The sequence below is a fragment of the Elephas maximus genome, chromosome 7 (assembly GCF_024166365.1).
Source record: "Elephas maximus indicus isolate mEleMax1 chromosome 7, mEleMax1 primary haplotype, whole genome shotgun sequence".
In the NCBI taxonomy this organism is placed as follows: domain Eukaryota; kingdom Metazoa; phylum Chordata; class Mammalia; order Proboscidea; family Elephantidae; genus Elephas; species Elephas maximus.
The window spans coordinates 2,456,288-2,482,842 of NC_064825.1; positions in this window are offsets into that span (position 1 = coordinate 2,456,288).

Here is a 26,555-nt window from a genome sequence, read left to right on the forward strand (position 1 = left end):
GTATGTCACTTTCAGTTCTTTGCCAGCCACGGAGCTCAGAGGCAACGTCAGATTGTGTGTATCTCAGGGAGAGAAAGAACACTGTGACTTCCCCCGTTCCTCTGACGAAAGCGGTTAGAGGGAGAAAAGCGTCCTTTGCTTTCGCTTTCCCGCAAGGAGCTCGCCAGATCTGCCCTTCGCGAAGGGCCGTTTTCCCCCGGAGAACTGCCTCGCCGTAGCCCGGTTCTGGAAGTGGAACGAGTATGCAGTGCTAGCGTTCAGCTATTGTGAAGGCTCGCTTTGGCCCAGGGCAAACGAAGCGCCGGGGGAAATCTTAGCAGAGCCCGGCGCCTTTCCACGGTTCAAAGCGTGGAACTGCAGACTCTTTTGCAAAGAAGAGAGCGCCCAGGCAACAGCAGCCCGCACGTTTCTCAGTGAAAGGGAGAACTCCCTGACTTCATCCAGTCCTCTGAGCAAAGCAGGCAGAGGGAGAGAAACTTTCTTTCCTTCCTCTTTCCTGCCACGAATTCCTCGTTTGCTCTTGCAAACGCAGGGCTTCTTCGGAAAAACTACGCCGCGGTGCAGGGATCCTTCCAGAGGAGCAACGACATAGTTTGAGCTGGAAGGGCTTGGCAGAGCACCCGGGGAGAAAAGGCCTCTTGCTATTCTCTTTTCTTTCTGCCTGAATGCGGTCAATTCGCACTTGCCAAAGCAAGGTTTCCCAGCACAAACTACAAAGCAGCAGCTCTCTCCTGGCAGAGGAAGTGCCATGCAGTGTTGCCCTGGCGAGATAGTGTTGCTACAGTGAGGCCCAGGGAAAACACACTGCCTAGAGAAATCCTAGCAAAGCCCTGTGTTTCCCCACAGGAATGTATGTCACTTTCAGTTCTTTGCCAGCCACGGAGCTCAGAGGCAACGTCAGATTGTGTGTATCTCAGGGAGAGAAAGAACACTGTGACTTCCCCCGTTCCTCTGACGAAAGCGGTTAGAGGGAGAAAAGCGTCCTTTGCTTTCGCTTTCCCGCAAGGAGCTCGGCAGATCTGCCCTTCGCGAAGGGCCGTTTTCCCCCGGAGAACTGCCTCGCCGTAGCCCGGTTCTGGAAGTGGAACGAGTATGCAGTGCTAGCGTTCAGCTATTGTGAAGGCTCGCTTTGGCCCAGGGCAAACGAAGCGCCGGGGGAAATCTTAGCAGAGCCCGGCGCCTTTCCACGGTTCAAAGCGTGGAACTGCAGACTCTTTTGCAAAGAAGAGAGCGCCCAGGCAACAGCAGCCCGCACGTTTCTCAGTGAAAGGGAGAACTCCCTGACTTCATCCAGTCCTCTGAGCAAAGCAGGCAGAGGGAGAGAAACTTTCTTTCCTTCCTCTTTCCTGCCACGAATTCCTCGTTTGCTCTTGCAAACGCAGGGCTTCTTCGGAAAAACTACGCCGCGGTGCAGGGACCCTTCCAGAGGAGCAACGACATAGTTTGAGCTGGAAGGGCTTGGCAGAGCAGCCGGGGAGAAAAGGCCTCTTGCTATTCTCTTTTCTTTCTGCCTGAATGCGGTCAATTCGCACTTGCCAAAGCAAGGTTTCCCAGCACAAACTACAAAGCAGCAGCTCTCTCCTGGCAGAGGAAGTGCCATGCAGTGTTGCCCTGGCGAGATAGTGTTGCTACAGTGAGGCCCAGGGAAAACACACTGCCTAGAGAAATCCTAGCAAAGCCCTGTGTTTCCCCACAGGAATGTATGTCACTGTCAGTTCTTTGCCAGCCACGGAGCTCAGAGGCAACGTCAGATTGTGTGTATCTCAGGGAGAGAAAGAACACTGTGACTTCCCCCGTTCCTCTGACGAAAGCGGTTAGAGGGAGAAAAGCGTCCTTTGCTTTCGCTTTCCCGCAAGGAGCTCGGCAGATCTGCCCTTCGCGAAGGGCCGTTTTCCCCCGGAGAACTGCCTCGCCGTAGCCCGGTTCTGGAAGTGGAACGAGTATGCAGTGTTAGCGTTCAGCTATTGTGAAGGCTCGCTTTGGCCCAGGGCAAACGAAGCGCCGGGGGAAATCTTAGCAGAGCCCGGCGCCTTTCCACGGTTCAAAGCGTGGAACTGCAGACTCTTTTGCAAAGAAGAGAGCGCCCAGGCAACAGCAGCCCGCACGTTTCTCAGTGAAAGGGAGAACTCCCTGAATTCATCCAGTCCTCTGAGCAAAGCAGGCAGAGGGAGAGAAACTTTCTTTCCTTCCTCTTTCCTGCCACGAATTCCTCGTTTGCTCTTGCAAACGCAGGGCTTCTTCGGAAAAACTACGCCGCGGTGCAGGGATCCTTCCAGAGGAGCAACGACATAGTTTGAGCTGGAAGGGCTTGGCAGAGCAGCCGGGGAGAAAAGGCCTCTTGCTATTCTCTTTTCTTTCTGCCTGAATGCGGTCAATTCGCACTTGCCAAAGCAAGGTTTCCCAGCACAAACTACAAAGCAGCAGCTCTCTCCTGGCAGAGGAAGTGCCATGCAGTGTTGCCCTGGCGAGATAGTGTTGCTACAGTGAGGCCCAGGGAAAACACACTGCCTAGAGAAATCCTAGCAAAGCCCTGTGTTTCCCCACAGGAATGTATGTCACTTTCAGTTCTTTGCCAGCCACGGAGCTCAGAGGCAACGTCAGATTGTGTGTATCTCAGGGAGAGAAAGAACACTGTGACTTCCCCCGTTCCTCTGACGAAAGCGGTTAGAGGGAGAAAAGCGTCCTTTGCTTTCGCTTTCCCGCAAGGAGCTCGGCAGATCTGCCCTTCGCGAAGGGCCGTTTTCCCCCGGAGAACTGCCTCGCCGTAGCCCGGTTCTGGAAGTGGAACGAGTATGCAGTGCTAGCGTTCAGCTATTGTGAAGGCTCGCTTTGGCCCAGGGCAAACGAAGCGCCGGGGGAAATCTTAGCAGAGCCCGGCGCCTTTCCACGGTTCAAAGCGTGGAACTGCAGACTCTTTTGCAAAGAAGAGAGCGCCCAGGCAACAGCAGCCCGCACGTTTCTCAGTGAAAGGGAGAACTCCCTGAATTCATCCAGTCCTCTGAGCAAAGCAGGCAGAGGGAGAGAAACTTTCTTTCCTTCCTCTTTCCTGCCACGAATTCCTCGTTTGCTCTTGCAAACGCAGGGCTTCTTCGGAAAAACTACGCCGCGGTGCAGGGATCCTTCCAGAGGAGCAACGACATAGTTTGAGCTGGAAGGGCTTGGCAGAGCAGCCGGGGAGAAAAGGCCTCTTGCTATTCTCTTTTCTTTCTGCCTGAATGCGGTCAATTCGCACTTGCCAAAGCAAGGTTTCCCAGCACAAACTACAAAGCAGCAGCTCTCTCCTGGCAGAGGAAGTGCCATGCAGTGTTGCCCTGGCGAGATAGTGTTGCTACAGTGAGGCCCAGGGAAAACACACTGCCTAGAGAAATCCTAGCAAAGCCCTGTGTTTCCCCACAGGAATGTATGTCACTTTCAGTTCTTTGCCAGCCACGGAGCTCAGAGGCAACGTCAGATTGTGTGTATCTCAGGGAGAGAAAGAACACTGTGACTTCCCCCGTTCCTCTGACGAAAGCGGTTAGAGGGAGAAAAGCGTCCTTTGCTTTCGCTTTCCCGCAAGGAGCTCGGCAGATCTGCCCTTCGCGAAGGGCCGTTTTCCCCCGGAGAACTGCCTCGCCGTAGCCCGGTTCTGGAAGTGGAACGAGTATGCAGTGCTAGCGTTCAGCTATTGTGAAGGCTCGCTTTGGCCCAGGGCAAACGAAGCGCCGGGGGAAATCTTAGCAGAGCCCGGCGCCTTTCCACGGTTCAAAGCGTGGAACTGCAGATTCTTTTGCAAAGAAGAGAGCGCCCAGGCAACAGCAGCCCGCACGTTTCTCAGTGAAAGGGAGAACTCCCTGACTTCATCCAGTCCTCTGAGCAAAGCAGGCAGAGGGAGAGAAACTTTCTTTCCTTCCTCTTTCCTGCCACGAATTCCTCGTTTGCTCTTGCAAACGCAGGGCTTCTTCGGAAAAACTACGCCGCGGTGCAGGGATCCTTCCAGAGGAGCAACGACATAGTTTGAGCTGGAAGGGCTTGGCAGAGCAGCCGGGGAGAAAAGGCCTCTTGCTATTCTCTTTTCTTTCTGCCTGAATGCGGTCAATTCGCACTTGCCAAAGCAAGGTTTCCCAGCACAAACTACAAAGCAGCAGCTCTCTCCTGGCAGAGGAAGTGCCATGCAGTGTTGCCCTGGCGAGATCGTGTTGCTACAGTGAGGCCCAGGGAAAACACACTGCCTAGAGAAATCCTAGCAAAGCCCTGTGTTTCCCCACAGGAATGTATGTCACTTTCAGTTCTTTGCCAGCCACGGAGCTCAGAGGCAACGTCAGATTGTGTGTATCTCAGGGAGAGAAAGAACACTGTGACTTCCCCCGTTCCTCTGACGAAAGCGGTTAGAGGGAGAAAAGCGTCCTTTGCTTTCGCTTTCCCGCAAGGAGCTCGGCAGATCTGCCCTTCGCGAAGGGCCGTTTTCCCCCGGAGAACTGCCTCGCCGTAGCCCGGTTCTGGAAGTGGAACGAGTATGCAGTGCTAGCGTTCAGCTATTGTGAAGGCTCGCTTTGGCCCAGGGCAAACGAAGCGCCGGGGGAAATCTTAGCAGAGCCCGGCGCCTTTCCACGGTTCAAAGCGTGGAACTGCAGACTCTTTTGCAAAGAAGAGAGCGCCCAGGCAACAGCAGCCCGCACGTTTCTCAGTGAAAGGGAGAACTCCCTGACTTCATCCAGTCCTCTGAGCAAAGCAGGCAGAGGGAGAGAAACTTTCTTTCCTTCCTCTTTCCTGCCACGAATTCCTCGTTTGCTCTTGCAAACGCAGGGCTTCTTCGGAAAAACTACGCCGCGGTGCAGGGATCCTTCCAGAGGAGCAACGACATAGTTTGAGCTGGAAGGGCTTGGCAGAGCACCCGGGGAGAAAAGGCCTCTTGCTATTCTCTTTTCTTTCTGCCTGAATGCGGTCAATTCGCACTTGCCAAAGCAAGGTTTCCCAGCACAAACTACAAAGCAGCAGCTCTCTCCTGGCAGAGGAAGTGCCATGCAGTGTTGCCCTGGCGAGATAGTGTTGCTACAGTGAGGCCCAGGGAAAACACACTGCCTAGAGAAATCCTAGCAAAGCCCTGTGTTTCCCCACAGGAATGTATGTCACTTTCAGTTCTTTGCCAGCCACGGAGCTCAGAGGCAACGTCAGATTGTGTGTATCTCAGGGAGAGAAAGAACACTGTGACTTCCCCCGTTCCTCTGACGAAAGCGGTTAGAGGGAGAAAAGCGTCCTTTGCTTTCGCTTTCCCGCAAGGAGCTCGGCAGATCTGCCCTTCGCGAAGGGCCGTTTTCCCCCGGAGAACTGCCTCGCCGTAGCCCGGTTCTGGAAGTGGAACGAGTATGCAGTGCTAGCGTTCAGCTATTGTGAAGGCTCGCTTTGGCCCAGGGCAAACGAAGCGCCGGGGGAAATCTTAGCAGAGCCCGGCGCCTTTCCACGGTTCAAAGCGTGGAACTGCAGACTCTTTTGCAAAGAAGAGAGCGCCCAGGCAACAGCAGCCCGCACGTTTCTCAGTGAAAGGGAGAACTCCCTGAATTCATCCAGTCCTCTGAGCAAAGCAGGCAGAGGGAGAGAAACTTTCTTTCCTTCCTCTTTCCTGCCACGAATTCCTCGTTTGCTCTTGCAAACGCAGGGCTTCTTCGGAAAAACTACGCCGCGGTGCAGGGATCCTTCCAGAGGAGCAACGACATAGTTTGAGCTGGAAGGGCTTGGCAGAGCAGCCGGGGAGAAAAGGCCTCTTGCTATTCTCTTTTCTTTCTGCCTGAATGCGGTCAATTCGCACTTGCCAAAGCAAGGTTTCCCAGCACAAACTACAAAGCAGCAGCTCTCTCCTGGCAGAGGAAGTGCCATGCAGTGTTGCCCTGGCGAGATAGTGTTGCTACAGTGAGGCCCAGGGAAAACACACTGCCTAGAGAAATCCTAGCAAAGCCCTGTGTTTCCCCACAGGAATGTATGTCACTTTCAGTTCTTTGCCAGCCACGGAGCTCAGAGGCAACGTCAGATTGTGTGTATCTCAGGGAGAGAAAGAACACTGTGACTTCCCCCGTTCCTCTGACGAAAGCGGTTAGAGGGAGAAAAGCGTCCTTTGCTTTCGCTTTCCCGCAAGGAGCTCGGCAGATCTGCCCTTCGCGAAGGGCCGTTTTCCCCCGGAGAACTGCCTCGCCGTAGCCCGGTTCTGGAAGTGGAACGAGTATGCAGTGCTAGCGTTCAGCTATTGTGAAGGCTCGCTTTGGCCCAGGGCAAACGAAGCGCCGGGGGAAATCTTAGCAGAGCCCGGCGCCTTTCCACGGTTCAAAGCGTGGAACTGCAGACTCTTTTGCAAAGAAGAGAGCGCCCAGGCAACAGCAGCCCGCACGTTTCTCAGTGAAAGGGAGAACTCCCTGAATTCATCCAGTCCTCTGAGCAAAGCAGGCAGAGGGAGAGAAACTTTCTTTCCTTCCTCTTTCCTGCCACGAATTCCTCGTTTGCTCTTGCAAACGCAGGGCTTCTTCGGAAAAACTACGCCGCGGTGCAGGGATCCTTCCAGAGGAGCAACGACATAGTTTGAGCTGGAAGGGCTTGGCAGAGCAGCCGGGGAGAAAAGGCCTCTTGCTATTCTCTTTTCTTTCTGCCTGAATGCGGTCAATTCGCACTTGCCAAAGCAAGGTTTCCCAGCACAAACTACAAAGCAGCAGCTCTCTCCTGGCAGAGGAAGTGCCATGCAGTGTTGCCCTGGCGAGATAGTGTTGCTACAGTGAGGCCCAGGGAAAACACACTGCCTAGAGAAATCCTAGCAAAGCCCTGTGTTTCCCCACAGGAATGTATGTCACTTTCAGTTCTTTGCCAGCCACGGAGCTCAGAGGCAACGTCAGATTGTGTGTATCTCAGGGAGAGAAAGAACACTGTGACTTCCCCCGTTCCTCTGACGAAAGCGGTTAGAGGGAGAAAAGCGTCCTTTGCTTTCGCTTTCCTGCAAGGAGCTCGGCAGATCTGCCCTTCGCGAAGGGCCGTTTTCCCCCGGAGAACTGCCTCGCCGTAGCCCGGTTCTGGAAGTGGAACGAGTATGCAGTGCTAGCGTTCAGCTATTGTGAAGGCTCGCTTTGGCCCAGGGCAAACGAAGCGCCGGGGGAAATCTTAGCAGAGCCCGGCGCCTTTCCACGGTTCAAAGCGTGGAACTGCAGATTCTTTTGCAAAGAAGAGAGCGCCCAGGCAACAGCAGCCCGCACGTTTCTCAGTGAAAGGGAGAACTCCCTGACTTCATCCAGTCCTCTGAGCAAAGCAGGCAGAGGGAGAGAAACTTTCTTTCCTTCCTCTTTCCTGCCACGAATTCCTCGTTTGCTCTTGCAAACGCAGGGCTTCTTCGGAAAAACTACGCCGCGGTGCAGGGATCCTTCCAGAGGAGCAACGACATAGTTTGAGCTGGAAGGGCTTGGCAGAGCAGCCGGGGAGAAAAGGCCTCTTGCTATTCTCTTTTCTTTCTGCCTGAATGCGGTCAATTCGCACTTGCCAAAGCAAGGTTTCCCAGCACAAACTACAAAGCAGCAGCTCTCTCCTGGCAGAGGAAGTGCCATGCAGTGTTGCCCTGGCGAGATCGTGTTGCTACAGTGAGGCCCAGGGAAAACACACTGCCTAGAGAAATCCTAGCAAAGCCCTGTGTTTCCCCACAGGAATGTATGTCACTTTCAGTTCTTTGCCAGCCACGGAGCTCAGAGGCAACGTCAGATTGTGTGTATCTCAGGGAGAGAAAGAACACTGTGACTTCCCCCGTTCCTCTGACGAAAGCGGTTAGAGGGAGAAAAGCGTCCTTTGCTTTCGCTTTCCCGCAAGGAGCTCGGCAGATCTGCCCTTCGCGAAGGGCCGTTTTCCCCCGGAGAACTGCCTCGCCGTAGCCCGGTTCTGGAAGTGGAACGAGTATGCAGTGCTAGCGTTCAGCTATTGTGAAGGCTCGCTTTGGCCCAGGGCAAACGAAGCGCCGGGGGAAATCTTAGCAGAGCCCGGCGCCTTTCCACGGTTCAAAGCGTGGAACTGCAGACTCTTTTGCAAAGAAGAGAGCGCCCAGGCAACAGCAGCCCGCACGTTTCTCAGTGAAAGGGAGAACTCCCTGACTTCATCCAGTCCTCTGAGCAAAGCAGGCAGAGGGAGAGAAACTTTCTTTCCTTCCTCTTTCCTGCCACGAATTCCTCGTTTGCTCTTGCAAACGCAGGGCTTCTTCGGAAAAACTACGCCGCGGTGCAGGGACCCTTCCAGAGGAGCAACGACATAGTTTGAGCTGGAAGGGCTTGGCAGAGCAGCCGGGGAGAAAAGGCCTCTTGCTATTCTCTTTTCTTTCTGCCTGAATGCGGTCAATTCGCACTTGCCAAAGCAAGGTTTCCCAGCACAAACTACAAAGCAGCAGCTCTCTCCTGGCAGAGGAAGTGCCATGCAGTGTTGCCCTGGCGAGATAGTGTTGCTACAGTGAGGCCCAGGGAAAACACACTGCCTAGAGAAATCCTAGCAAAGCCCTGTGTTTCCCCACAGGAATGTATGTCACTTTCAGTTCTTTGCCAGCCACGGAGCTCAGAGGCAACGTCAGATTGTGTGTATCTCAGGGAGAGAAAGAACACTGTGACTTCCCCCGTTCCTCTGACGAAAGCGGTTAGAGGGAGAAAAGCGTCCTTTGCTTTCGCTTTCCCGCAAGGAGCTCGGCAGATCTGCCCTTCGCGAAGGGCCGTTTTCCCCCGGAGAACTGCCTCGCCGTAGCCCGGTTCTGGAAGTGGAACGAGTATGCAGTGCTAGCGTTCAGCTATTGTGAAGGCTCGCTTTGGCCCAGGGCAAACGAAGCGCCGGGGGAAATCTTAGCAGAGCCCGGCGCCTTTCCACGGTTCAAAGCGTGGAACTGCAGACTCTTTTGCAAAGAAGAGAGCGCCCAGGCAACAGCAGCCCGCACGTTTCTCAGTGAAAGGGAGAACTCCCTGACTTCATCCAGTCCTCTGAGCAAAGCAGGCAGAGGGAGAGAAACTTTCTTTCCTTCCTCTTTCCTGCCACGAATTCCTCGTTTGCTCTTGCAAACGCAGGGCTTCTTCGGAAAAACTACGCCGCGGTGCAGGGACCCTTCCAGAGGAGCAACGACATAGTTTGAGCTGGAAGGGCTTGGCAGAGCAGCCGGGGAGAAAAGGCCTCTTGCTATTCTCTTTTCTTTCTGCCTGAATGCGGTCAATTCGCACTTGCCAAAGCAAGGTTTCCCAGCACAAACTACAAAGCAGTAGCTCTCTCCTGGCAGAGGAAGTGCCATGCAGTGTTGCCCTGGCGAGATCGTGTTGCTACAGTGAGGCCCAGGGAAAACACACTGCCTAGAGAAATCCTAGCAAAGCCCTGTGTTTCCCCACAGGAATGTATGTCACTTTCAGTTCTTTGCCAGCCACGGAGCTCAGAGGCAACGTCAGATTGTGTGTATCTCAGGGAGAGAAAGAACACTGTGACTTCCCCCGTTCCTCTGACGAAAGCGGTTAGAGGGAGAAAAGCGTCCTTTGCTTTCGCTTGCCCTTCGCGAAGGGCCGTTTTCCCCCGGAGAACTGCCTCGCCGTAGCCCGGTTCTGGAAGTGGAACGAGTATGCAGTGTTAGCGTTCAGCTATTGTGAAGGCTCGCTTTGGCCCAGGGCAAACGAAGCGCCGGGGGAAATCTTAGCAGAGCCCGGCGCCTTTCCACGGTTCAAAGCGTGGAACTGCAGACTCTTTTGCAAAGAAGAGAGCGCCCAGGCAACAGCAGCCCGCACGTTTCTCAGTGAAAGGGAGAACTCCCTGACTTCATCCAGTCCTCTGAGCAAAGCAGGCAGAGGGAGAGAAACTTTCTTTCCTTCCTCTTTCCTGCCACGAATTCCTTGTTTGCTCTTGCAAACGCAGGGCTTCTTCGGAAAAACTACGCCGCGGTGCAGGGATCCTTCCAGAGGAGCAACGACATAGTTTGAGCTGGAAGGGCTTGGCAGAGCAGCCGGGGAGAAAAGGCCTCTTGCTATTCTCTTTTCTTTCTGCCTGAATGCGGTCAATTCGCACTTGCCAAAGCAAGGTTTCCCAGCACAAACTACAAAGCAGCAGCTCTCTCCTGGCAGAGGAAGTGCCATGCAGTGTTGCCCTGGCGAGATAGTGTTGCTACAGTGAGGCCCAGGGAAAACACACTGCCTAGAGAAATCCTAGCAAAGCCCTGTGTTTCCCCACAGGAATGTATGTCACTTTCAGTTCTTTGCCAGCCACGGAGCTCAGAGGCAACGTCAGATTGTGTGTATCTCAGGGAGAGAAAGAACACTGTGACTTCCCCCGTTCCTCTGACGAAAGCGGTTAGAGGGAGAAAAGCGTCCTTTGCTTTCGCTTTCCCGCAAGGAGCTCGGCAGATCTGCCCTTCGCGAAGGGCCGTTTTCCCCCGGAGAACTGCCTCGCCGTAGCCCGGTTCTGGAAGTGGAACGAGTATGCAGTGCTAGCGTTCAGCTATTGTGAAGGCTCGCTTTGGCCCAGGGCAAACGAAGCGCCGGGGGAAATCTTAGCAGAGCCCGGCGCCTTTCCACGGTTCAAAGCGTGGAACTGCAGACTCTTTTGCAAAGAAGAGAGCGCCCAGGCAACAGCAGCCCGCACGTTTCTCAGTGAAAGGGAGAACTCCCTGACTTCATCCAGTCCTCTGAGCAAAGCAGGCAGAGGGAGAGAAACTTTCTTTCCTTCCTCTTTCCTGCCACGAATTCCTCGTTTGCTCTTGCAAACGCAGGGCTTCTTCGGAAAAACTACGCCGCGGTGCAGGGACCCTTCCAGAGGAGCAACGACATAGTTTGAGCTGGAAGGGCTTGGCAGAGCAGCCGGGGAGAAAAGGCCTCTTGCTATTCTCTTTTCTTTCTGCCTGAATGCGGTCAATTCGCACTTGCCAAAGCAAGGTTTCCCAGCACAAACTACAAAGCAGCAGCTCTCTCCTGGCAGAGGAAGTGCCATGCAGTGTTGCCCTGGCGAGATCGTGTTGCTACAGTGAGGCCCAGGGAAAACACACTGCCTAGAGAAATCCTAGCAAAGCCCTGTGTTTCCCCACAGGAATGTATGTCACTTTCAGTTCTTTGCCAGCCACGGAGCTCAGAGGCAACGTCAGATTGTGTGTATCTCAGGGAGAGAAAGAACACTGTGACTTCCCCCGTTCCTCTGACGAAAGCGGTTAGAGGGAGAAAAGCGTCCTTTGCTTTCGCTTTCCCGCAAGGAGCTCGCCAGATCTGCCCTTCGCGAAGGGCCGTTTTCCCCCGGAGAACTGCCTCGCCGTAGCCCGGTTCTGGAAGTGGAACGAGTATGCAGTGCTAGCGTTCAGCTATTGTGAAGGCTCGCTTTGGCCCAGGGCAAACGAAGCGCCGGGGGAAATCTTAGCAGAGCCCGGCGCCTTTCCACGGTTCAAAGCGTGGAACTGCAGACTCTTTTGCAAAGAAGAGAGCGCCCAGGCAACAGCAGCCCGCACGTTTCTCAGTGAAAGGGAGAACTCCCTGACTTCATCCAGTCCTCTGAGCAAAGCAGGCAGAGGGAGAGAAACTTTCTTTCCTTCCTCTTTCCTGCCACGAATTCCTCGTTTGCTCTTGCAAACGCAGGGCTTCTTCGGAAAAACTACGCCGCGGTGCAGGGATCCTTCCAGAGGAGCAACGACATAGTTTGAGCTGGAAGGGCTTGGCAGAGCACCCGGGGAGAAAAGGCCTCTTGCTATTCTCTTTTCTTTCTGCCTGAATGCGGTCAATTCGCACTTGCCAAAGCAAGGTTTCCCAGCACAAACTACAAAGCAGCAGCTCTCTCCTGGCAGAGGAAGTGCCATGCAGTGTTGCCCTGGCGAGATAGTGTTGCTACAGTGAGGCCCAGGGAAAACACACTGCCTAGAGAAATCCTAGCAAAGCCCTGTGTTTCCCCACAGGAATGTATGTCACTTTCAGTTCTTTGCCAGCCACGGAGCTCAGAGGCAACGTCAGATTGTGTGTATCTCAGGGAGAGAAAGAACACTGTGACTTCCCCCGTTCCTCTGACGAAAGCGGTTAGAGGGAGAAAAGCGTCCTTTGCTTTCGCTTTCCCGCAAGGAGCTCGGCAGATCTGCCCTTCGCGAAGGGCCGTTTTCCCCCGGAGAACTGCCTCGCCGTAGCCCGGTTCTGGAAGTGGAACGAGTATGCAGTGCTAGCGTTCAGCTATTGTGAAGGCTCGCTTTGGCCCAGGGCAAACGAAGCGCCGGGGGAAATCTTAGCAGAGCCCGGCGCCTTTCCACGGTTCAAAGCGTGGAACTGCAGACTCTTTTGCAAAGAAGAGAGCGCCCAGGCAACAGCAGCCCGCACGTTTCTCAGTGAAAGGGAGAACTCCCTGACTTCATCCAGTCCTCTGAGCAAAGCAGGCAGAGGGAGAGAAACTTTCTTTCCTTCCTCTTTCCTGCCACGAATTCCTCGTTTGCTCTTGCAAACGCAGGGCTTCTTCGGAAAAACTACGCCGCGGTGCAGGGACCCTTCCAGAGGAGCAACGACATAGTTTGAGCTGGAAGGGCTTGGCAGAGCAGCCGGGGAGAAAAGGCCTCTTGCTATTCTCTTTTCTTTCTGCCTGAATGCGGTCAATTCGCACTTGCCAAAGCAAGGTTTCCCAGCACAAACTACAAAGCAGCAGCTCTCTCCTGGCAGAGGAAGTGCCATGCAGTGTTGCCCTGGCGAGATAGTGTTGCTACAGTGAGGCCCAGGGAAAACACACTGCCTAGAGAAATCCTAGCAAAGCCCTGTGTTTCCCCACAGGAATGTATGTCACTGTCAGTTCTTTGCCAGCCACGGAGCTCAGAGGCAACGTCAGATTGTGTGTATCTCAGGGAGAGAAAGAACACTGTGACTTCCCCCGTTCCTCTGACGAAAGCGGTTAGAGGGAGAAAAGCGTCCTTTGCTTTCGCTTTCCCGCAAGGAGCTCGGCAGATCTGCCCTTCGCGAAGGGCCGTTTTCCCCCGGAGAACTGCCTCGCCGTAGCCCGGTTCTGGAAGTGGAACGAGTATGCAGTGTTAGCGTTCAGCTATTGTGAAGGCTCGCTTTGGCCCAGGGCAAACGAAGCGCCGGGGGAAATCTTAGCAGAGCCCGGCGCCTTTCCACGGTTCAAAGCGTGGAACTGCAGACTCTTTTGCAAAGAAGAGAGCGCCCAGGCAACAGCAGCCCGCACGTTTCTCAGTGAAAGGGAGAACTCCCTGAATTCATCCAGTCCTCTGAGCAAAGCAGGCAGAGGGAGAGAAACTTTCTTTCCTTCCTCTTTCCTGCCACGAATTCCTCGTTTGCTCTTGCAAACGCAGGGCTTCTTCGGAAAAACTACGCCGCGGTGCAGGGACCCTTCCAGAGGAGCAACGACATAGTTTGAGCTGGAAGGGCTTGGCAGAGCAGCCGGGGAGAAAAGGCCTCTTGCTATTCTCTTTTCTTTCTGCCTGAATGCGGTCAATTCGCACTTGCCAAAGCAAGGTTTCCCAGCACAAACTACAAAGCAGTAGCTCTCTCCTGGCAGAGGAAGTGCCATGCAGTGTTGCCCTGGCGAGATCGTGTTGCTACAGTGAGGCCCAGGGAAAACACACTGCCTAGAGAAATCCTAGCAAAGCCCTGTGTTTCCCCACAGGAATGTATGTCACTTTCAGTTCTTTGCCAGCCACGGAGCTCAGAGGCAACGTCAGATTGTGTGTATCTCAGGGAGAGAAAGAACACTGTGACTTCCCCCGTTCCTCTGACGAAAGCGGTTAGAGGGAGAAAAGCGTCCTTTGCTTTCGCTTTCCCGCAAGGAGCTCGGCAGATCTGCCCTTCGCGAAGGGCCGTTTTCCCCCGGAGAACTGCCTCGCCGTAGCCCGGTTCTGGAAGTGGAACGAGTATGCAGTGTTAGCGTTCAGCTATTGTGAAGGCTCGCTTTGGCCCAGGGCAAACGAAGCGCCGGGGGAAATCTTAGCAGAGCCCGGCGCCTTTCCACGGTTCAAAGCGTGGAACTGCAGACTCTATTGCAAAGAAGAGAGCGCCCAGGCAACAGCAGCCCGCACGTTTCTCAGTGAAAGGGAGAACTCCCTGACTTCATCCAGTCCTCTGAGCAAAGCAGGCAGAGGGAGAGAAACTTTCTTTCCTTCCTCTTTCCTGCCACGAATTCCTCGTTTGCTCTTGCAAACGCAGGGCTTCTTCGGAAAAACTACGCCGCGGTGCAGGGATCCTTCCAGAGGAGCAACGACATAGTTTGAGCTGGAAGGGCTTGGCAGAGCAGCCGGGGAGAAAAGGCCTCTTGCTATTCTCTTTTCTTTCTGCCTGAATGCGGTCAATTCGCACTTGCCAAAGCAAGGTTTCCCAGCACAAACTACAAAGCAGCAGCTCTCTCCTGGCAGAGGAAGTGCCATGCAGTGTTGCCCTGGCGAGATAGTGTTGCTACAGTGAGGCCCAGGGAAAACACACTGCCTAGAGAAATCCTAGCAAAGCCCTGTGTTTCCCCACAGGAATGTATGTCACTTTCAGTTCTTTGCCAGCCACGGAGCTCAGAGGCAACGTCAGATTGTGTGTATCTCAGGGAGAGAAAGAACACTGTGACTTCCCCCGTTCCTCTGACGAAAGCGGTTAGAGGGAGAAAAGCGTCCTTTGCTTTCGCTTTCCCGCAAGGAGCTCGGCAGATCTGCCCTTCGCGAAGGGCCGTTTTCCCCCGGAGAACTGCCTCGCCGTAGCCCGGTTCTGGAAGTGGAACGAGTATGCAGTGCTAGCGTTCAGCTATTGTGAAGGCTCGCTTTGGCCCAGGGCAAACGAAGCGCCGGGGGAAATCTTAGCAGAGCCCGGCGCCTTTCCACGGTTCAAAGCGTGGAACTGCAGACTCTTTTGCAAAGAAGAGAGCGCCCAGGCAACAGCAGCCCGCACGTTTCTCAGTGAAAGGGAGAACTCCCTGACTTCATCCAGTCCTCTGAGCAAAGCAGGCAGAGGGAGAGAAACTTTCTTTCCTTCCTCTTTCCTGCCACGAATTCCTCGTTTGCTCTTGCAAACGCAGGGCTTCTTCGGAAAAACTACGCCGCGGTGCAGGGACCCTTCCAGAGGAGCAACGACATAGTTTGAGCTGGAAGGGCTTGGCAGAGCAGCCGGGGAGAAAAGGCCTCTTGCTATTCTCTTTTCTTTCTGCCTGAATGCGGTCAATTCGCACTTGCCAAAGCAAGGTTTCCCAGCACAAACTACAAAGCAGCAGCTCTCTCCTGGCAGAGGAAGTGCCATGCAGTGTTGCCCTGGCGAGATCGTGTTGCTACAGTGAGGCCCAGGGAAAACACACTGCCTAGAGAAATCCTAGCAAAGCCCTGTGTTTCCCCACAGGAATGTATGTCACTTTCAGTTCTTTGCCAGCCACGGAGCTCAGAGGCAACGTCAGATTGTGTGTATCTCAGGGAGAGAAAGAACACTGTGACTTCCCCCGTTCCTCTGACGAAAGCGGTTAGAGGGAGAAAAGCGTCCTTTGCTTTCGCTTTCCCGCAAGGAGCTCGCCAGATCTGCCCTTCGCGAAGGGCCGTTTTCCCCCGGAGAACTGCCTCGCCGTAGCCCGGTTCTGGAAGTGGAACGAGTATGCAGTGCTAGCGTTCAGCTATTGTGAAGGCTCGCTTTGGCCCAGGGCAAACGAAGCGCCGGGGGAAATCTTAGCAGAGCCCGGCGCCTTTCCACGGTTCAAAGCGTGGAACTGCAGACTCTTTTGCAAAGAAGAGAGCGCCCAGGCAACAGCAGCCCGCACGTTTCTCAGTGAAAGGGAGAACTCCCTGACTTCATCCAGTCCTCTGAGCAAAGCAGGCAGAGGGAGAGAAACTTTCTTTCCTTCCTCTTTCCTGCCACGAATTCCTCGTTTGCTCTTGCAAACGCAGGGCTTCTTCGGAAAAACTACGCCGCGGTGCAGGGATCCTTCCAGAGGAGCAACGACATAGTTTGAGCTGGAAGGGCTTGGCAGAGCACCCGGGGAGAAAAGGCCTCTTGCTATTCTCTTTTCTTTCTGCCTGAATGCGGTCAATTCGCACTTGCCAAAGCAAGGTTTCCCAGCACAAACTACAAAGCAGCAGCTCTCTCCTGGCAGAGGAAGTGCCATGCAGTGTTGCCCTGGCGAGATAGTGTTGCTACAGTGAGGCCCAGGGAAAACACACTGCCTAGAGAAATCCTAGCAAAGCCCTGTGTTTCCCCACAGGAATGTATGTCACTTTCAGTTCTTTGCCAGCCACGGAGCTCAGAGGCAACGTCAGATTGTGTGTATCTCAGGGAGAGAAAGAACACTGTGACTTCCCCCGTTCCTCTGACGAAAGCGGTTAGAGGGAGAAAAGCGTCCTTTGCTTTCGCTTTCCCGCAAGGAGCTCGGCAGATCTGCCCTTCGCGAAGGGCCGTTTTCCCCCGGAGAACTGCCTCGCCGTAGCCCGGTTCTGGAAGTGGAACGAGTATGCAGTGCTAGCGTTCAGCTATTGTGAAGGCTCGCTTTGGCCCAGGGCAAACGAAGCGCCGGGGGAAATCTTAGCAGAGCCCGGCGCCTTTCCACGGTTCAAAGCGTGGAACTGCAGACTCTTTTGCAAAGAAGAGAGCGCCCAGGCAACAGCAGCCCGCACGTTTCTCAGTGAAAGGGAGAACTCCCTGACTTCATCCAGTCCTCTGAGCAAAGCAGGCAGAGGGAGAGAAACTTTCTTTCCTTCCTCTTTCCTGCCACGAATTCCTCGTTTGCTCTTGCAAACGCAGGGCTTCTTCGGAAAAACTACGCCGCGGTGCAGGGACCCTTCCAGAGGAGCAACGACATAGTTTGAGCTGGAAGGGCTTGGCAGAGCAGCCGGGGAGAAAAGGCCTCTTGCTATTCTCTTTTCTTTCTGCCTGAATGCGGTCAATTCGCACTTGCCAAAGCAAGGTTTCCCAGCACAAACTACAAAGCAGCAGCTCTCTCCTGGCAGAGGAAGTGCCATGCAGTGTTGCCCTGGCGAGATAGTGTTGCTACAGTGAGGCCCAGGGAAAACACACTGCCTAGAGAAATCCTAGCAAAGCCCTGTGTTTCCCCACAGGAATGTATGTCACTGTCAGTTCTTTGCCAGCCACGGAGCTCAGAGGCAACGTCAGATTGTGTGTATCTCAGGGAGAGAAAGAACACTGTGACTTCCCCCGTTCCTCTGACGAAAGCGGTTAGAGGGAGAAAAGCGTCCTTTGCTTTCGCTTTCCCGCAAGGAGCTCGGCAGATCTGCCCTTCGCGAAGGGCCGTTTTCCCCCGGAGAACTGCCTCGCCGTAGCCCGGTTCTGGAAGTGGAACGAGTATGCAGTGTTAGCGTTCAGCTATTGTGAAGGCTCGCTTTGGCCCAGGGCAAACGAAGCGCCGGGGGAAATCTTAGCAGAGCCCGGCGCCTTTCCACGGTTCAAAGCGTGGAACTGCAGACTCTTTTGCAAAGAAGAGAGCGCCCAGGCAACAGCAGCCCGCACGTTTCTCAGTGAAAGGGAGAACTCCCTGAATTCATCCAGTCCTCTGAGCAAAGCAGGCAGAGGGAGAGAAACTTTCTTTCCTTCCTCTTTCCTGCCACGAATTCCTCGTTTGCTCTTGCAAACGCAGGGCTTCTTCGGAAAAACTACGCCGCGGTGCAGGGATCCTTCCAGAGGAGCAACGACATAGTTTGAGCTGGAAGGGCTTGGCAGAGCAGCCGGGGAGAAAAGGCCTCTTGCTATTCTCTTTTCTTTCTGCCTGAATGCGGTCAATTCGCACTTGCCAAAGCAAGGTTTCCCAGCACAAACTACAAAGCAGCAGCTCTCTCCTGGCAGAGGAAGTGCCATGCAGTGTTGCCCTGGCGAGATAGTGTTGCTACAGTGAGGCCCAGGGAAAACACACTGCCTAGAGAAATCCTAGCAAAGCCCTGTGTTTCCCCACAGGAATGTATGTCACTTTCAGTTCTTTGCCAGCCACGGAGCTCAGAGGCAACGTCAGATTGTGTGTATCTCAGGGAGAGAAAGAACACTGTGACTTCCCCCGTTCCTCTGACGAAAGCGGTTAGAGGGAGAAAAGCGTCCTTTGCTTTCGCTTTCCCGCAAGGAGCTCGGCAGATCTGCCCTTCGCGAAGGGCCGTTTTCCCCCGGAGAACTGCCTCGCCGTAGCCCGGTTCTGGAAGTGGAACGAGTATGCAGTGCTAGCGTTCAGCTATTGTGAAGGCTCGCTTTGGCCCAGGGCAAACGAAGCGCCGGGGGAAATCTTAGCAGAGCCCGGCGCCTTTCCACGGTTCAAAGCGTGGAACTGCAGACTCTTTTGCAAAGAAGAGAGCGCCCAGGCAACAGCAGCCCGCACGTTTCTCAGTGAAAGGGAGAACTCCCTGAATTCATCCAGTCCTCTGAGCAAAGCAGGCAGAGGGAGAGAAACTTTCTTTCCTTCCTCTTTCCTGCCACGAATTCCTCGTTTGCTCTTGCAAACGCAGGGCTTCTTCGGAAAAACTACGCCGCGGTGCAGGGATCCTTCCAGAGGAGCAACGACATAGTTTGAGCTGGAAGGGCTTGGCAGAGCAGCCGGGGAGAAAAGGCCTCTTGCTATTCTCTTTTCTTTCTGCCTGAATGCGGTCAATTCGCACTTGCCAAAGCAAGGTTTCCCAGCACAAACTACAAAGCAGCAGCTCTCTCCTGGCAGAGGAAGTGCCATGCAGTGTTGCCCTGGCGAGATAGTGTTGCTACAGTGAGGCCCAGGGAAAACACACTGCCTAGAGAAATCCTAGCAAAGCCCTGTGTTTCCCCAGAGGAATGTATGTCACTTTCAGTTCTTTGCCAGCCACGGAGCTCAGAGGCAACGTCAGATTGTGTGTATCTCAGGGAGAGAAAGAACACTGTGACTTCCCCCGTTCCTCTGACGAAAGCGGTTAGAGGGAGAAAAGCGTCCTTTGCTTTCGCTTTCCCGCAAGGAGCTCGGCAGATCTGCCCTTCGCGAAGGGCCGTTTTCCCCCGGAGAACTGCCTCGCCGTAGCCCGGTTCTGGAAGTGGAACGAGTATGCAGTGCTAGCGTTCAGCTATTGTGAAGGCTCGCTTTGGCCCAGGGCAAACGAAGCGCCGGGGGAAATCTTAGCAGAGCCCGGCGCCTTTCCACGGTTCAAAGCGTGGAACTGCAGATTCTTTTGCAAAGAAGAGAGCGCCCAGGCAACAGCAGCCCGCACGTTTCTCAGTGAAAGGGAGAACTCCCTGACTTCATCCAGTCCTCTGAGCAAAGCAGGCAGAGGGAGAGAAACTTTCTTTCCTTCCTCTTTCCTGCCACGAATTCCTCGTTTGCTCTTGCAAACGCAGGGCTTCTTCGGAAAAACTACGCCGCGGTGCAGGGATCCTTCCAGAGGAGCAACGACATAGTTTGAGCTGGAAGGGCTTGGCAGAGCAGCCGGGGAGAAAAGGCCTCTTGCTATTCTCTTTTCTTTCTGCCTGAATGCGGTCAATTCGCACTTGCCAAAGCAAGGTTTCCCAGCACAAACTACAAAGCAGCAGCTCTCTCCTGGCAGAGGAAGTGCCATGCAGTGTTGCCCTGGCGAGATCGTGTTGCTACAGTGAGGCCCAGGGAAAACACACTGCCTAGAGAAATCCTAGCAAAGCCCTGTGTTTCCCCACAGGAATGTATGTCACTTTCAGTTCTTTGCCAGCCACGGAGCTCAGAGGCAACGTCAGATTGTGTGTATCTCAGGGAGAGAAAGAACACTGTGACTTCCCCCGTTCCTCTGACGAAAGCGGTTAGAGGGAGAAAAGCGTCCTTTGCTTTCGCTTTCCCGCAAGGAGCTCGGCAGATCTGCCCTTCGCGAAGGGCCGTTTTCCCCCGGAGAACTGCCTCGCCGTAGCCCGGTTCTGGAAGTGGAACGAGTATGCAGTGCTAGCGTTCAGCTATTGTGAAGGCTCGCTTTGGCCCAGGGCAAACGAAGCGCCGGGGGAAATCTTAGCAGAGCCCGGCGCCTTTCCACGGTTCAAAGCGTGGAACTGCAGACTCTTTTGCAAAGAAGAGAGCGCCCAGGCAACAGCAGCCCGCACGTTTCTCAGTGAAAGGGAGAACTCCCTGACTTCATCCAGTCCTCTGAGCAAAGCAGGCAGAGGGAGAGAAACTTTCTTTCCTTCCTCTTTCCTGCCACGAATTCCTCGTTTGCTCTTGCAAACGCAGGGCTTCTTCGGAAAAACTACGCCGCGGTGCAGGGATCCTTCCAGAGGAGCAACGACATAGTTTGAGCTGGAAGGGCTTGGCAGAGCACCCGGGGAGAAAAGGCCTCTTGCTATTCTCTTTTCTTTCTGCCTGAATGCGGTCAATTCGCACTTGCCAAAGCAAGGTTTCCCAGCACAAACTACAAAGCAGCAGCTCTCTCCTGGCAGAGGAAGTGCCATGCAGTGTTGCCCTGGCGAGATAGTGTTGCTACAGTGAGGCCCAGGGAAAACACACTGCCTAGAGAAATCCTAGCAAAGCCCTGTGTTTCCCCACAGGAATGTATGTCACTTTCAGTTCTTTGCCAGCCACGGAGCTCAGAGGCAACGTCAGATTGTGTGTATCTCAGGGAGAGAAAGAACACTGTGACTTCCCCCGTTCCTCTGACGAAAGCGGTTAGAGGGAGAAAAGCGTCCTTTGCTTTCGCTTTCCCGCAAGGAGCTCGGCAGATCTGCCCTTCGCGAAGGGCCGTTTTCCCCCGGAGAACTGCCTCGCCGTAGCCCGGTTCTGGAAGTGGAACGAGTATGCAGTGCTAGCGTTCAGCTATTGTGAAGGCTCGCTTTGGCCCAGGGCAAACGAAGCGCCGGGGGAAATCTTAGCAGAGCCCGGCGCCTTTCCACGGTTCAAAGCGTGGAACTGCAGACTCTTTTGCAAAGAAGAGAGCGCCCAGGCAACAGCAGCCCGCACGTTTCTCAGTGAAAGGGAGAACTCCCTGAATTCATCCAGTCCTCTGAGCAAAGCAGGCAGAGGGAGAGAAACTTTCTTTCCTTCCTCTTTCCTGCCACGAATTCCTCGTTTGCTCTTGCAAACGCAGGGCTTCTTCGGAAAAACTACGCCGCGGTGCAGGGATCCTTCCAGAGGAGCAACGACATAGTTTGAGCTGGAAGGGCTTGGCAGAGCAGCCGGGGAGAAAAGGCCTCTTGCTATTCTCTTTTCTTTCTGCCTGAATGCGGTCAATTCGCACTTGCCAAAGCAAGGTTTCCCAGCACAAACTACAAAGCAGCAGCTCTCTCCTGGCAGAGGAAGTGCCATGCAGTGTTGCCCTGGCGAGATAGTGTTGCTACAGTGAGGCCCAGGGAAAACACACTGCCTAGAGAAATCCTAGCAAAGCCCTGTGTTTCCCCACAGGAATGTATGTCACTTTCAGTTCTTTGCCAGCCACGGAGCTCAGAGGCAACGTCAGATTGTGTGTATCTCAGGGAGAGAAAGAACACTGTGACTTCCCCCGTTCCTCTGACGAAAGCGGTTAGAGGGAGAAAAGCGTCCTTTGCTTTCGCTTTCCCGCAAGGAGCTCGGCAGATCTGCCCTTCGCGAAGGGCCGTTTTCCCCCGGAGAACTGCCTCGCCGTAGCCCGGTTCTGGAAGTGGAACGAGTATGCAGTGCTAGCGTTCAGCTATTGTGAAGGCTCGCTTTGGCCCAGGGCAAACGAAGCGCCGGGGGAAATCTTAGCAGAGCCCGGCGCCTTTCCACGGTTCAAAGCGTGGAACTGCAGACTCTTTTGCAAAGAAGAGAGCGCCCAGGCAACAGCAGCCCGCACGTTTCTCAGTGAAAGGGAGAACTCCCTGAATTCATCCAGTCCTCTGAGCAAAGCAGGCAGAGGGAGAGAAACTTTCTTTCCTTCCTCTTTCCTGCCACGAATTCCTCGTTTGCTCTTGCAAACGCAGGGCTTCTTCGGAAAAACTACGCCGCGGTGCAGGGATCCTTCCAGAGGAGCAACGACATAGTTTGAGCTGGAAGGGCTTGGCAGAGCAGCCGGGGAGAAAAGGCCTCTTGCTATTCTCTTTTCTTTCTGCCTGAATGCGGTCAATTCGCACTTGCCAAAGCAAGGTTTCCCAGCACAAACTACAAAGCAGCAGCTCTCTCCTGGCAGAGGAAGTGCCATGCAGTGTTGCCCTGGCGAGATAGTGTTGCTACAGTGAGGCCCAGGGAAAACACACTGCCTAGAGAAATCCTAGCAAAGCCCTGTGTTTCCCCACAGGAATGTATGTCACTTTCAGTTCTTTGCCAGCCACGGAGCTCAGAGGCAACGTCAGATTGTGTGTATCTCAGGGAGAGAAAGAACACTGTGACTTCCCCCGTTCCTCTGACGAAAGCGGTTAGAGGGAGAAAAGCGTCCTTTGCTTTCGCTTTCCTGCAAGGAGCTCGGCAGATCTGCCCTTCGCGAAGGGCCGTTTTCCCCCGGAGAACTGCCTCGCCGTAGCCCGGTTCTGGAAGTGGAACGAGTATGCAGTGCTAGCGTTCAGCTATTGTGAAGGCTCGCTTTGGCCCAGGGCAAACGAAGCGCCGGGGGAAATCTTAGCAGAGCCCGGCGCCTTTCCACGGTTCAAAGCGTGGAACTGCAGATTCTTTTGCAAAGAAGAGAGCGCCCAGGCAACAGCAGCCCGCACGTTTCTCAGTGAAAGGGAGAACTCCCTGACTTCATCCAGTCCTCTGAGCAAAGCAGGCAGAGGGAGAGAAACTTTCTTTCCTTCCTCTTTCCTGCCACGAATTCCTCGTTTGCTCTTGCAAACGCAGGGCTTCTTCGGAAAAACTACGCCGCGGTGCAGGGATCCTTCCAGAGGAGCAACGACATAGTTTGAGCTGGAAGGGCTTGGCAGAGCAGCCGGGGAGAAAAGGCCTCTTGCTATTCTCTTTTCTTTCTGCCTGAATGCGGTCAATTCGCACTTGCCAAAGCAAGGTTTCCCAGCACAAACTACAAAGCAGCAGCTCTCTCCTGGCAGAGGAAGTGCCATGCAGTGTTGCCCTGGCGAGATCGTGTTGCTACAGTGAGGCCCAGGGAAAACACACTGCCTAGAGAAATCCTAGCAAAGCCCTGTGTTTCCCCACAGGAATGTATGTCACTTTCAGTTCTTTGCCAGCCACGGAGCTCAGAGGCAACGTCAGATTGTGTGTATCTCAGGGAGAGAAAGAACACTGTGACTTCCCCCGTTCCTCTGACGAAAGCGGTTAGAGGGAGAAAAGCGTCCTTTGCTTTCGCTTTCCCGCAAGGAGCTCGGCAGATCTGCCCTTCGCGAAGGGCCGTTTTCCCCCGGAGAACTGCCTCGCCGTAGCCCGGTTCTGGAAGTGGAACGAGTATGCAGTGCTAGCGTTCAGCTATTGTGAAGGCTCGCTTTGGCCCAGGGCAAACGAAGCGCCGGGGGAAATCTTAGCAGAGCCCGGCGCCTTTCCACGGTTCAAAGCGTGGAACTGCAGACTCTTTTGCAAAGAAGAGAGCGCCCAGGCAACAGCAGCCCGCACGTTTCTCAGTGAAAGGGAGAACTCCCTGACTTCATCCAGTCCTCTGAGCAAAGCAGGCAGAGGGAGAGAAACTTTCTTTCCTTCCTCTTTCCTGCCACGAATTCCTCGTTTGCTCTTGCAAACGCAGGGCTTCTTCGGAAAAACTACGCCGCGGTGCAGGGACCCTTCCAGAGGAGCAACGACATAGTTTGAGCTGGAAGGGCTTGGCAGAGCAGCCGGGGAGAAAAGGCCTCTTGCTATTCTCTTTTCTTTCTGCCTGAATGCGGTCAATTCGCACTTGCCAAAGCAAGGTTTCCCAGCACAAACTACAAAGCAGCAGCTCTCTCCTGGCAGAGGAAGTGCCATGCAGTGTTGCCCTGGCGAGATAGTGTTGCTACAGTGAGGCCCAGGGAAAACACACTGCCTAGAGAAATCCTAGCAAAGCCCTGTGTTTCCCCACAGGAATGTATGTCACTTTCAGTTCTTTGCCAGCCACGGAGCTCAGAGGCAACGTCAGATTGTGTGTATCTCAGGGAGAGAAAGAACACTGTGACTTCCCCCGTTCCTCTGACGAAAGCGGTTAGAGGGAGAAAAGCGTCCTTTGCTTTCGCTTTCCCGCAAGGAGCTCGGCAGATCTGCCCTTCGCGAAGGGCCGTTTTCCCCCGGAGAACTGCCTCGCCGTAGCCCGGTTCTGGAAGTGGAACGAGTATGCAGTGCTAGCGTTCAGCTATTGTGAAGGCTCGCTTTGGCCCAGGGCAAACGAAGCGCCGGGGGAAATCTTAGCAGAGCCCGGCGCCTTTCCACGGTTCAAAGCGTGGAACTGCAGACTCTTTTGCAAAGAAGAGAGCGCCCAGGCAACAGCAGCCCGCACGTTTCTCAGTGAAAGGGAGAACTCCCTGACTTCATCCAGTCCTCTGAGCAAAGCAGGCAGAGGGAGAGAAACTTTCTTTCCTTCCTCTTTCCTGCCACGAATTCCTCGTTTGCTCTTGCAAACGCAGGGCTTCTTCGGAAAAACTACGCCGCGGTGCAGGGACCCTTCCAGAGGAGCAACGACATAGTTTGAGCTGGAAGGGCTTGGCAGAGCAGCCGGGGAGAAAAGGCCTCTTGCTATTCTCTTTTCTTTCTGCCTGAATGCGGTCAATTCGCACTTGCCAAAGCAAGGTTTCCCAGCACAAACTACAAAGCAGTAGCTCTCTCCTGGCAGAGGAAGTGCCATGCAGTGTTGCCCTGGCGAGATCGTGTTGCTACAGTGAGGCCCAGGGAAAACACACTGCCTAGAGAAATCCTAGCAAAGCCCTGTGTTTCCCCACAGGAATGTATGTCACTTTCAGTTCTTTGCCAGCCACGGAGCTCAGAGGCAACGTCAGATTGTGTGTATCTCAGGGAGAGAAAGAACACTGTGACTTCCCCCGTTCCTCTGACGAAAGCGGTTAGAGGGAGAAAAGCGTCCTTTGCTTTCGCTTGCCCTTCGCGAAGGGCCGTTTTCCCCCGGAGAACTGCCTCGCCGTAGCCCGGTTCTGGAAGTGGAACGAGTATGCAGTGTTAGCGTTCAGCTATTGTGAAGGCTCGCTTTGGCCCAGGGCAAACGAAGCGCCGGGGGAAATCTTAGCAGAGCCCGGCGCCTTTCCACGGTTCAAAGCGTGGAACTGCAGACTCTTTTGCAAAGAAGAGAGCGCCCAGGCAACAGCAGCCCGCACGTTTCTCAGTGAAAGGGAGAACTCCCTGACTTCATCCAGTCCTCTGAGCAAAGCAGGCAGAGGGAGAGAAACTTTCTTTCCTTCCTCTTTCCTGCCACGAATTCCTCGTTTGCTCTTGCAAACGCAGGGCTTCTTCGGAAAAACTACGCCGCGGTGCAGGGATCCTTCCAGAGGAGCAACGACATAGTTTGAGCTGGAAGGGCTTGGCAGAGCACCCGGGGAGAAAAGGCCTCTTGCTATTCTCTTTTCTTTCTGCCTGAATGCGGTCAATTCGCACTTGCCAAAGCAAGGTTTCCCAGCACAAACTACAAAGCAGCAGCTCTCTCCTGGCAGAGGAAGTGCCATGCAGTGTTGCCCTGGCGAGATAGTGTTGCTACAGTGAGGCCCAGGGAAAACACACTGCCTAGAGAAATCCTAGCAAAGCCCTGTGTTTCCCCACAGGAATGTATGTCACTTTCAGTTCTTTGCCAGCCACGGAGCTCAGAGGCAACGTCAGATTGTGTGTATCTCAGGGAGAGAAAGAACACTGTGACTTCCCCCGTTCCTCTGACGAAAGCGGTTAGAGGGAGAAAAGCGTCCTTTGCTTTCGCTTTCCCGCAAGGAGCTCGGCAGATCTGCCCTTCGCGAAGGGCCGTTTTCCCCCGGAGAACTGCCTCGCCGTAGCCCGGTTCTGGAAGTGGAACGAGTATGCAGTGCTAGCGTTCAGCTATTGTGAAGGCTCGCTTTGGCCCAGGGCAAACGAAGCGCCGGGGGAAATCTTAGCAGAGCCCGGCGCCTTTCCACGGTTCAAAGCGTGGAACTGCAGACTCTTTTGCAAAGAAGAGAGCGCCCAGGCAACAGCAGCCCGCACGTTTCTCAGTGAAAGGGAGAACTCCCTGACTTCATCCAGTCCTCTGAGCAAAGCAGGCAGAGGGAGAGAAACTTTCTTTCCTTCCTCTTTCCTGCCACGAATTCCTCGTTTGCTCTTGCAAACGCAGGGCTTCTTCGGAAAAACTACGCCGCGGTGCAGGGATCCTTCCAGAGGAGCAACGACATAGTTTGAGCTGGAAGGGCTTGGCAGAGCACCCGGGGAGAAAAGGCCTCTTGCTATTCTCTTTTCTTTCTGCCTGAATGCGGTCAATTCGCACTTGCCAAAGCAAGGTTTCCCAGCACAAACTACAAAGCAGCAGCTCTCTCCTGGCAGAGGAAGTGCCATGCAGTGTTGCCCTGGCGAGATAGTGTTGCTACAGTGAGGCCCAGGGAAAACACACTGCCTAGAGAAATCCTAGCAAAGCCCTGTGTTTCCCCACAGGAATGTATGTCACTTTCAGTTCTTTGCCAGCCACGGAGCTCAGAGGCAACGTCAGATTGTGTGTATCTCAGGGAGAGAAAGAACACTGTGACTTCCCCCGTTCCTCTGACGAAAGCGGTTAGAGGGAGAAAAGCGTCCTTTGCTTTCGCTTTCCCGCAAGGAGCTCGGCAGATCTGCCCTTCGCGAAGGGCCGTTTTCCCCCGGAGAACTGCCTCGCCGTAGCCCGGTTCTGGAAGTGGAACGAGTATGCAGTGCTA